The following is a 12,737-nucleotide window of genomic DNA, read 5'->3' on the forward strand; positions in this document are numbered from 1 at the left end:
ACTGTATCCCTTGGACCTTCCCATTGACGATGAAACACAGAAATTGCATCGGAATTAAATATAAGAGACACAATGCCGACTTAAGTACAGGAAGACTGAGCCTTCCTACTGTCTATGTTTTAAGCGTTTCCTGTGTCACCAGTTTTACATTCTGATGCACCTCTGAAGATTTTCTGTATCCATTGGACCTTCCCATTGACGATGAAACACAGAAATTGCATCGGAATTAAATATAAGAGACACAATGCCGACTTAAGTAAGGGAAGACTGAGTCTTCCTACTGTCTATGTTTTGAGCGTTTCCTGTGTCACTAGTTTTACATTCCGATGCACCTCTGCAGGTTTACTGTATCCCTTGGACCTTCCCATTGACGATGAAACACAGAAATTGCATCGGAATTATATATAAGGGACACAATGCCGACTTAAGTACAGGAAGACTGAGTCTTCCTACTCTCTATGTTTTGAGCGTTTCCTGTGTCACCAGTTTTACATTCTGATGCACCTCTGCAGGCCTACTGTATCCCTTGGACCTTCCCATTGGCGATGAAACACAGAAATTGCGTCGGAATTAAATATAAGAGACACAATGCCGACTTAAGTACAGGAAGACTGAGTCTTCCTACTGTCTATGTTTTAAGCGATTCCTGTGTCACCAGTTTTACATCCCCATGCACCTCTACAGAATTACTGTATCCCTTGGACCTTCACAGTGACGATGAAACACAGAAATTGCATCGGAGTTAAATATAAGAGACACAATGCCGACTTAATTACAGGAAGAATGAGTCTTCCTACTGTCTATGTGTTGAGCATTTCCTGTGTCACCAGTTTTACATACTGATGCACCTCTGCAGGTTTACTGTATCCCTTGGACCTTCCCATTGACGATGAAACACAGAAATTGCATCGGAATTAAATATAAGAGACACAATGCCGACTTAAGTACAGGAAGAATGAGTCTTCCTACTGTCTATGTGTTGAGTGATTCCTGTGTCACCAGTTTTACATTCGGATGCACCTCTGCAGGTTTACTGTATCCCTTGGACCTTCCCATTGACGATGAAACACAGAAATTGCATCGGAATTAAATATAAGAGACATAATGCCGACTTAAGTACAGGAAGACTGAGTCTTCCTACGGTCTATGTTTTGAGCGTTTCCTGTGTCACCAGTTTTACATTCCGATGCACCTCTGCAGGTTTACTGTATCCCTTTTGTCCTTCCCATTGACGATGAAACACAGAAATTGCATCGGAATTAAATATAAGAGACACAATGCCGACTTAAGTACAGGAAGACTGAGTCTTCCTACTGTCTATGTTTTAAGCGTTTCCTGTGTCAACAGTTTTACATTCTGATGCACCTCTGCAGGTTTTCTGTATCCATTGGACCTTCCCATTGACGATGAAACACAGAAATTGCATCGGAATTAAATATAAGGGACACAATGCCGACTTAAGTACAGGAAGACTGAGTCTTCCTACTCTCTATGTTTTGAGCGTTTCCTGTGTCACCAGTTTTACATTCTGATACACCTCTGCAGGCCTACTGTATCCCTTAGACCTTCCCATTGACGATGAAACACAGAAATTGCATCGGAATTAAATATAAGAGAAACAATGCCGACTTAAGTACAGGAAGACTGAGTCTTCCTACTGTCTATGTTTTAAGCGTTTCCTGTGTCACCAGTTTTACATCCTGATGCACCTCTGCAGGTTTTCTGTATCCATTGGACCTTCCCATTGACGATGAAACACAGAAATTGCATCGGAATTAAATATAAGAGACACAATGCCGACTTAAGTACAGGAAGACTGAGTCTTCCTACTGTCTATGGTTTGAGCGTTTCCTGTGTCACTAGTTTTACATTCCGATGCACCTCTGCAGGTTTACTGTATCCCTTGGACCTTCCCATTGACGATGAAACACAGAAATTGCATCGGAATTAAATATAAGAGACACAATCCCGACTTAAGTACAGGAAGACTGAGTCTTCCTACTCTCTATGTTTTGAGCGTTTCCTGTGTCACCAGTTTTACATTCTGATGCACCTCTGCAGGCCTACTGTATCCCTTGGACCTTCCCATTGACGATGAAACACAGAAATTGCATCGGAAGTAAATATAAGTGGCACAATGACAACCTAAGTATAGGAAGACTGAGTCTTCCTACTGTCTATGTTTTGAGCGTTTCCTGTGTCACCAGATTTACATTCTGATGCACCTCTGCAGGTCTTCTGTATCCATTGTACCTTCCCATTGACGATGAAACACAGAAATTGCATCGGAATTAAATATAAGAGACACAATGCCGACTTAAGTACAGGAAGACTGAGTCTTCCTACTGTCTATGATTTTAGCGTTTCCTGTGTCACCAGTTTTACATTCTGATGCACCTCTGCAGGTTTTCTGTATCCATTGGACCTTCCCATTGACGATGAAACACAGAAATTGCATCGGAAATAAATATATGAGACACAATGCCGATTTAAGTACAGGAAGACTGAGTCTTCCTACTGTCTATGTTTTGAGCGTTTCCTGTGTCACCAGTTTTACATTTCGATACACCTCTACAGGTTTACTGTATCCCTTGGACCTTCACAGTGACGATGAAACACAGAAATTGAATCGGAATTAAATATAAGAGACACAATGCCGACTTAAGTAGAGGAAGACTAAGTCTTCCTACTGTCTATGTTTTGAGCGTTTCCTGTGTCATCAGTTTTACTTTCCGATGCACCGCTGCAGGTTTTCTATATCCCTTGGACCTCCCCTTTCACAATGAAGCACAGAAATTTCATCGGAAATAAATATAAGAGACACAATGCCGACTTGAGTATAGGAAGACTGAGTCTTCCTACTGTCTATTATTTGAGCGTTTCCTGTGTCACCAGTTTTACATTCCGATGCACCTCTGCAGGTTTCCTGTATCCCTTGGACCTTCCCATTGACGATGAAACACAAAAATTCCATCGGAATTAAATATAAGAGACACAATGCCGACTTAAGTACAGGAAGACTGAGTTTTCATACTGTCTATATTTTGAGCGTTTCCTGTGTCACTAGTTTTACATTCCGATGCACCTCTGCAGGTTTACTGTATCCCTTGGACCTTCCCATTGACGATGAAAAACAGAAATTGCATCGGAATTAAATATAAGAGACACAATGCCGACTTAAGTACAGGAAGACTGAGTCTTCCTACTGTCTATGTTTTGAGCGTTTCCTGTGTCACCAGTTTTACATTCTGATGCACCTCTGCAGGCTTACTGTATTCCTTGGACCTTCCCATTGACGATGAAACACAGAAACTGCATCGGAATTATATATAAGAGACAAAATGCCAACTTAAGTACAGGAAGACTGTGTCTTCCTACTGTCTATGTTTTGAGCGTTTCCTGTGTCACCAGTTTTACATCCCGATGAACCCCTACAGAATTACTGTATCCCTTCGACCTTCACTGTTACGATGAAACACAGAAATTGCATCGGAGTTAAATATAAGAGACACAATGCCGACTTAATTACAGGAAGAATGAGTCTTCCTACTGTCTATGTTTTAAGCGTTTCCTGTGTCAACAGTTTTACATTCTGATGCACCTCTGCAGGTTTTCTGTATCCATTGGACCTTCCCATTGACGATGAAACACAGAAATTGCATCGGAATTAAATATAAGGGACACAATGCCGACTTAAGTACAGGAAGACTGAGTCTTCCTACTCTCTATGTTTTGAGCGTTTCCTGTGTCACCAGTTTTACATTCTGATGCACCTCTGCAGGCCTACTGTATCCCTTAGACCTTCCCATTGACGATGAAACACAGAAATTGCATCGGAATTAAATATAAGAGAAACAATGCCGACTTAAGTACAGGAAGACTGAGTCTTCCTACTGTCTATGTTTTAAGCGTTTCCTGTGTCACCAGTTTTACATCCTGATGCACCTCTGCAGGTTTTCTGTATCCATTGGACCTTCCCATTGACGATGAAACACAGAAATTGCATCGGAATTAAATATAAGAGACACAATGCCGACTTAAGTACAGGAAGACTGAGTCTTCCTACTGTCTATGGTTTGAGCGTTTCCTGTGTCACTAGTTTTACATTCCGATGCACCTCTGCAGGTTTACTGTATCCCTTGGACCTTCCCATTGACGATGAAACACAGAAATTGCATCGGAATTAAATATAAGAGACACAATCCCGACTTAAGTACAGGAAGACTGAGTCTTCCTACTCTCTATGTTTTGAGCGTTTCCTGTGTCACCAGTTTTACATTCTGATGCACCTCTGCAGGCCTACTGTATCCCTTGGACCTTCCCATTGACGATGAAACACAGAAATTGCATCGGAAGTAAATATAAGTGGCACAATGACAACCTAAGTATAGGAAGACTGAGTCTTCCTACTGTCTATGTTTTGAGCGTTTCCTGTGTCACCAGATTTACATTCTGATGCACCTCTGCAGGTCTTCTGTATCCATTGTACCTTCCCATTGACGATGAAACACAGAAATTGCATCGGAATTAAATATAAGAGACACAATGCCGACTTAAGTACAGGAAGACTGAGTCTTCCTACTGTCTATGATTTTAGCGTTTCCTGTGTCACCAGTTTTACATTCTGATGCACCTCTGCAGGTTTTCTGTATCCATTGGACCTTCCCATTGACGATGAAACACAGAAATTGCATCGGAAATAAATATATGAGACACAATGCCGATTTAAGTACAGGAAGACTGAGTCTTCCTACTGTCTATGTTTTGAGCGTTTCCTGTGTCACCAGTTTTACATTTCGATACACCTCTACAGGTTTACTGTATCCCTTGGACCTTCACAGTGACGATGAAACACAGAAATTGAATCGGAATTAAATATAAGAGACACAATGCCGACTTAAGTACAGGAAGACTAAGTCTTCCTACTGTCTATGTTTTGAGCGTTTCCTGTGTCATCAGTTTTACTTTCCGATGCACCGCTGCAGGTTTTCTATATCCCTTGGACCTCCCCTTTCACAATGAAGCACAGAAATTTCATCGGAAATAAATATAAGAGACACAATGCCGACTTGAGTATAGGAAGACTGAGTCTTCCTACTGTCTATTATTTGAGCGTTTCCTGTGTCACCAGTTTTACATTCCGATGCACCTCTGCAGGTTTCCTGTATCCCTTGGACCTTCCCATTGACGATGAAACACAAAAATTCCATCGGAATTAAATATAAGAGACACAATGCCGACTTAAGTACAGGAAGACTGAGTTTTCATACTGTCTATATTTTGAGCGTTTCCTGTGTCACTAGTTTTACATTCCGATGCACCTCTGCAGGTTTACTGTATCCCTTGGACCTTCCCATTGACGATGAAAAACAGAAATTGCATCGGAATTAAATATAAGAGACACAATGCCGACTTAAGTACAGGAAGACTGAGTCTTCCTACTGTCTATGTTTTGAGCGTTTCCTGTGTCACCAGTTTTACATTCTGATGCACCTCTGCAGGCTTACTGTATTCCTTGGACCTTCCCATTGACGATGAAACACAGAAACTGCATCGGAATTATATATAAGAGACAAAATGCCAACTTAAGTACAGGAAGACTGAGTCTTCCTACTGTCTATGTTTTGAGCGTTTCCTGTGTCACCAGTTTTACATCCCGATGAACCCCTACAGAATTACTGTATCCCTTCGACCTTCACTGTTACGATGAAACACAGAAATTGCATCGGAGTTAAATATAAGAGACACAATGCCGACTTAATTACAGGAAGAATGAGTCTTCCTACTGTCTATGGGTTGAGCATTTCCTGTGTCACCAGTTTTACATACTGATGCACCTCTGCAGGTTTACTGTATCCCTTGGACCTTCCCATTGACGATGAAAAATAGAAATTGCATCGGAATTAAATATAAAAGACACAGTGCCGGCTTAAGTACAGGAAGACTGAGTCTTCCTACTGTCTATGTTTTGAGCGTTTCCTGTGTCATCAGTTCTACTTTCCGATGCACCTCTGCAGGATTACTATATCCCTTGGACCTTCCCATTCACGATGAAACACAGAAATTTCATCGGAATTAAATATAAGAGACACAATGCCGACTTAAGTACAAGAAGACTGAGTCTTCCTACTGTCTATGTTTTGAGCGTTTCCTGTGTCACCAGTTTTACATTCCGATGCACCTTTGGAGGTTTACTGTTTCCCTTGGACCTTCCCATTGACGATGAAACACAGAAATTGCATCGGAATTAAATATAAGAGACACAATGCCGACTTAAGTACAGGAAGACTGAGTCGTCCTACTCTCTATGTTTTGAGCGTTTCCTGTGTCACCAGTTTTACATTCTGATGCTCCTCTGCAGGTTTTCTGTATCCATTGGACCTTCCCTTTGACGATGAAACACAGAAATTTCATCGAAAATAAATATAAGAGACACAATGCCGACTTGAGTATAGGAAGACTGAGTCTTCCTACTGTCTATGATTTGAGCGTTTCCTGTTTCACCAGTTTTACATTACGATGCACTTCTGCAGGTTTCCTGTATTCCTTGGACCTTCCCATTGACGATGAAACACAGAAATTGCATCGGAATTAAATATAAGAGACACAATGCCGACTTAAGTACAGGAAGACTGAGTCTTCCAACTGTCTATGTTTTGAGCGTTTCCTGTGTCACTAGTTTTACATTCCGATGCACCTCTGCAGGTTTACTGTATCCCTTGGACCTTCCCATTGACGATGAAACACAGAAATTGCATTGGAATTAAATATAAGAGACACAATGCCGACTTAATTACAGGAAGAATGAGTCTTCCTACTGTCTATGTGTTGAGCATTTCCTGTGTCACCAGTTTTACATACTGATGCACCTCTGCAGGTTTACTGTATCCCTTGGACCTTCCCATTGACGATGAAACACAGAAATTGCATCGGAATTAAATATAGGAGACACAATGCCGACTTAAGTACAGGAAGAATGAGTCTTCCTACTGTCTATGTGTTGAGTGATTCCTGTGTCACCAGTTTTACATTCGGATGCACCTCTGCAGGTTTCCTGTATTCCTTGGACCTTCCCATTGACGATGAAACACAGAAATTGCATCGGAATTAAATATAAGAGACACAATGCCGACCTAAGTACAGGAAGACTGAGTCGTCCTACTCTCTATGTTTTGAGCGTTTCCTGTGTCACCAGTTTTACATTCTGATGCTCCTCTGCAGGTTTTCTGTATCCATTGGACCTTCCCTTTGACGATGAAACACAGAAATTTCATCGAAAATAAATATAAGAGACACAATGCCGACTTGAGTATAGGAAGACTGAGTCTTCCTACTGTCTATGATTTGAGCGTTTCCTGTTTCACCAGTTTTACATTACGATGCACTTCTGCAGGTTTCCTGTATTCCTTGGACCTTCCCATTGACGATGAAACACAGAAATTGCATCGGAATTAAATATAAGAGACAAAATGCCGACTTAAGTACAGGAAGACTGAGTCTTACTACTGTCTATAATTTGAGCGTTTCCTGTGTCACCAGTTTTACATCCCCATGCACCTCTACAGAATTATGTATCCCTTGGACCTTCACAGTGACGATGAAACACAGAAATTGCATCGGAGTTAAATATAAGAGACACAATGCCGACTTAATTACAGGAAGAATGAGTCTTCCTACTGTCTATGTGTTGAGCATTTCCTGTGTCACCAGTTTTACATATTGATGCACCTCTGCAGGTTTACTGTATCCCTTGGACCGTCCCATTGACGATGAAAAATAGAAATTGAATCGGAATTAAATATAAGGGACACAATGCCGACTTAAGTACAGGAAGACTGAGTCTACCTACTGTCTATGTTTTGAGCGTTTCCTGTGTCAGCAGTTTTACATTCTGATGCACCTCTGCAGGATTACTATATCCCTTGGCCCTTCCCGTTCACGATGAAACACAGAAATTTCATCGCAAATAAATATAAGAGACACAATGCCGACTTAAGTACAGGAAGACTGAGTCTTCCTACTGTCTATGTTTTGAGCGTTTCCTGTGTCACCAGTTTTACATTCCGATGCACCTCTGGAGAATTACTGTTTCCCTTGGACCTTCCCATTGACGATGAAACACAGAAATTGCATCGGAATTCAATATAAGAGACACAATGCCGACTTAAGTTCAGGAAGACGGAGTATTCCTACTGTCTATGTTTTGAGCGCTTCCTGTGTCACTAGTTTTACATTCCGATGCACCACTGCAGGTTTACTGTATCCCTTGGACCTTCCCATTGACGATGAAACACAGAAATTGCATCGGAATTATTTATAAGAGACACAATGCCGACTTAAGTACAGGAAGACTGAGTCTTCCTACTGTCTATGTTTTGAGCGTTTCCTGTGTCACCAGTTTTACATTCCGATGCACCTCTGCAGGTTTACTGTATCCCTTGGACCTTCCCATTGACGATGAAACACAGAAATTGCATCGGAATTAAATATAAGAGACACAATGCCGACTTAAGTATAGGAAGACTGAGTCTTCCTACTGTCTATGTTTTAAGCGTTTCCTGTGTCACCAGTTTTACATTCTGATGCACCTCTGCAGGTTTTCTGTATCCATTGGACCTTCCCATTGACGATGAAACACAGAAATTGCATCGGAATTAAATATAAGAGACACAATGCCGACTTAAGTAAGGGAAGACTGAGTCTTCCTACTGTCTATGTTTTGAGCGTTTCCTGTGTCACTAGTTTTACATTCCGATGCACCTCTGCAGGTTTACTGTATCCCTTGGACCTTCCCATTGACGATGAAACACAGAAATTGCATCGGAATTACATATAAGGGACACAATGCCGACTTAAGTACAGGAAGACTGAGTCTTCCTACTCTCTATGTTTTGAGCGTTTCCTGTGTCACCAGTTTTACATTCTGATGCACCTCTGCAGGCCTACTGTATCCCTTGGACCTTCCCATTGACGATGAGACACAGAAATTGCATCGGAATTAAATATAAGAGACACAATGCCGACTTAATTACAGGAAGAATGAGTCTTCCTACTGTCTATGTGTTGAGCATTTCCTGTGTCACCAGTTTTACATACTGATGCACCTCTGCAGGTTTACTGTATCCCTTGGACCTTCCCAATGACGATGAAACACAGAAATTGCATCGGAATTAAATATAAGAGACACAATGCCGACTTAAGTACAGGAAGAATGAGTCTTCCTACTGTCTATGTGTTGAGTGATTCCTGTGTCACCAGTTTTACATTCGGATGCACCTCTGCAGGTTTACTGTATCCCTTGGACCTTCCCATTGACGATGAAATACAGAAATTGCATCGGAATTAAATATAAGAGGCACAATGCCGACTTAAGTACAGGAAGACTGAGTCTTCCTACTGTCTATGTTTTGAGCGTTTCCTGTGTCACCAGTTTTACATTCCGATGCACCTCTGCAGGTTTACTGTATCCCTTTTGTCCTTCCCATTGACGATGAAACACAGAAATTGCATCGGAATTAAATATAAGAGACACAATGCCGACTTAAGTACAGGAAGACTGAGTCTTCCTACTGTCTATGTTTTGAGCGTTTCCTGTGTCACCAGTTTTACATTCCGATGCACCTCTGCAGGTATACTGTATCCCTTGGACCTTCCCATTGACGATGAAACACAGAAATTGCATCGGAATTAAATATAAGAGACACAATGCCGACTTAAGTACAGGAAGACTGAGTCTTACTACTGTCTATAATTTGAGCGTTTCCTGTGTCACCAGTTTTACATCCCCATGCACCTCTACAGAATTACTGTATCCCTTGGACCTTCACAGTGACGATGAAACACAGAAATTGCATCGGAGTTAAATATAAGAGACCCAATGCCGACTTAATTACAGGAAGAATGAGTCTTCCTACTGTCTATGTGTTGAGCATTTCCTGTGTCACCAGTTTTACATATTGATGCACCTCTGCAGGTTTACTGTATCCCTTGGACCTTCCCATTGACGATGAAACACAGAAATTGCATCGGAATTAAATATAAGAGACACAATGCCGACATAAGTATAGGAAGACTGAGTCTTCCTACTGTCTATGTTTTAAGCGTTTCCTGTGTCACCAGTTTTACATTCTGATGCACCTCTGAAGATTTTCTGTATCCATTGGACCTTCCCATTGACGATGAAACACAGAAATTGCATCGGAATTAAATATAAGAGACACAATGCCGACTTAAGTAAGGGAAGACTGAGTCTTCCTACTGTCTATGTTTTGAGCGTTTCCTGTGTCACTAGTTTTACATTCCGATGCACCTCTGCAGGTTTACTGTATCCCTTGGACCTTCCCATTGACGATGAAACACAGAAATTGCATCGGAATTATATATAAGGGACACAATGCCGACTTAAGTACAGGAAGACTGAGTCTTCCTACTCTCTATGTTTTGAGCGTTTCCTGTGTCACCAGTTTTACATTCTGATGCACCTCTGCAGGCCTACTGTATCCCTTGGACCTTCCCATTGGCGATGAAACACAGAAATTGCGTCGGAATTAAATATAAGAGACACAATGCCGACTTAAGTACAGGAAGACTGAGTCTTCCTACTGTCTATGTTTTAAGCGATTCCTGTGTCACCAGTTTTACATCCCCATGCACCTCTACAGAATTACTGTATCCCTTGGACCTTCACAGTGACGATGAAACACAGAAATTGCATCGGAGTTAAATATAAGAGACACAATGCCGACTTAATTACAGGAAGAATGAGTCTTCCTACTGTCTATGTGTTGAGCATTTCCTGTGTCACCAGTTTTACATACTGATGCACCTCTGCAGGTTTACTGTATCCCTTGGACCTTCCCATTGACGATGAAACACAGAAATTGCATCGGAATTAAATATAAGAGACACAATGCCGACTTAAGTACAGGAAGAATGAGTCTTCCTACTGTCTATGTGTTGAGTGATTCCTGTGTCACCAGTTTTACATTCGGATGCACCTCTGCAGGTTTACTGTATCCCTTGGACCTTCCCATTGACGATGAAACACAGAAATTGCATCGGAATTAAATATAAGAGACATAATGCCGACTTAAGTACAGGAAGACTGAGTCTTCCTACTGTCTATGTTTTGAGCGTTTCCTGTGTCACCAGTTTTACATTCCGATGCACCTCTGCAGGTTTACTGTATCCCTTTTGTCCTTCCCATTGACGATGAAACACAGAAATTGCATCGGAATTAAATATAAGAGACACAATGCCGACTTAAGTACAGGAAGACTGAGTCTTCCTACTGTCTATGTTTTAAGCGTTTCCTGTGTCAACAGTTTTACATTCTGATGCACCTCTGCAGGTTTTCTGTATCCATTGGACCTTCCCATTGACGATGAAACACAGAAATTGCATCGGAATTAAATATAAGGGACACAATGCCGACTTAAGTACAGGAAGACTGAGTCTTCCTACTCTCTATGTTTTGAGCGTTTCCTGTGTCACCAGTTTTACATTCTGATGCACCTCTGCAGGCCTACTGTATCCCTTAGACCTTCCCATTGACGATGAAACACAGAAATTGCATCGGAATTAAATATAAGAGAAACAATGCCGACTTAAGTACAGGAAGACTGAGTCTTCCTACTGTCTATGTTTTAAGCGTTTCCTGTGTCACCAGTTTTACATCCTGATGCACCTCTGCAGGTTTTCTGTATCCATTGGACCTTCCCATTGACGATGAAACACAGAAATTGCATCGGAATTAAATATAAGAGACACAATGCCGACTTAAGTACAGGAAGACTGAGTCTTCCTACTGTCTATGGTTTGAGCGTTTCCTGTGTCACTAGTTTTACATTCCGATGCACCTCTGCAGGTTTACTGTATCCCTTGGACCTTCCCATTGACGATGAAACACAGAAATTGCATCGGAATTAAATATAAGAGACACAATCCCGACTTAAGTACAGGAAGACTGAGTCTTCCTACTCTCTATGTTTTGAGCGTTTCCTGTGTCACCAGTTTTACATTCTGATGCACCTCTGCAGGCCTACTGTATCCCTTGGACCTTCCCATTGACGATGAAACACAGAAATTGCATCGGAAGTAAATATAAGTGGCACAATGACAACCTAAGTATAGGAAGACTGAGTCTTCCTACTGTCTATGTTTTGAGCGTTTCCTGTGTCACCAGATTTACATTCTGATGCACCTCTGCAGGTCTTCTGTATCCATTGTACCTTCCCATTGACGATGAAACACAGAAATTGCATCGGAATTAAATATAAGAGACACAATGCCGACTTAAGTACAGGAAGACTGAGTCTTCCTACTGTCTATGATTTTAGCGTTTCCTGTGTCACCAGTTTTACATTCTGATGCACCTCTGCAGGTTTTCTGTATCCATTGGACCTTCCCATTGACGATGAAACACAGAAATTGCATCGGAATTAAATATATGAGACACAATGCCGATTTAAGTACAGGAAGACTGAGTCTTCCTACTGTCTATGTTTTGAGCGTTTCCTGTGTCACCAGTTTTACATTTCGATACACCTCTACAGGTTTACTGTATCCCTTGGACCTTCACAGTGACGATGAAACACAGAAATTGAATCGGAATTAAATATAAGAGACACAATGCCGACTTAAGTACAGGAAGACTAAGTCTTCCTACTGTCTATGTTTTGAGCGTTTCCTGTGTCATCAGTTTTACTTTCCGATGCACCGCTGCAGGTTTTCTATAT

Source organism: Schistocerca nitens, chromosome 3 (genome assembly GCF_023898315.1).
Source record: "Schistocerca nitens isolate TAMUIC-IGC-003100 chromosome 3, iqSchNite1.1, whole genome shotgun sequence".
In the NCBI taxonomy this organism is placed as follows: Eukaryota; Metazoa; Arthropoda; class Insecta; order Orthoptera; family Acrididae; genus Schistocerca; species Schistocerca nitens.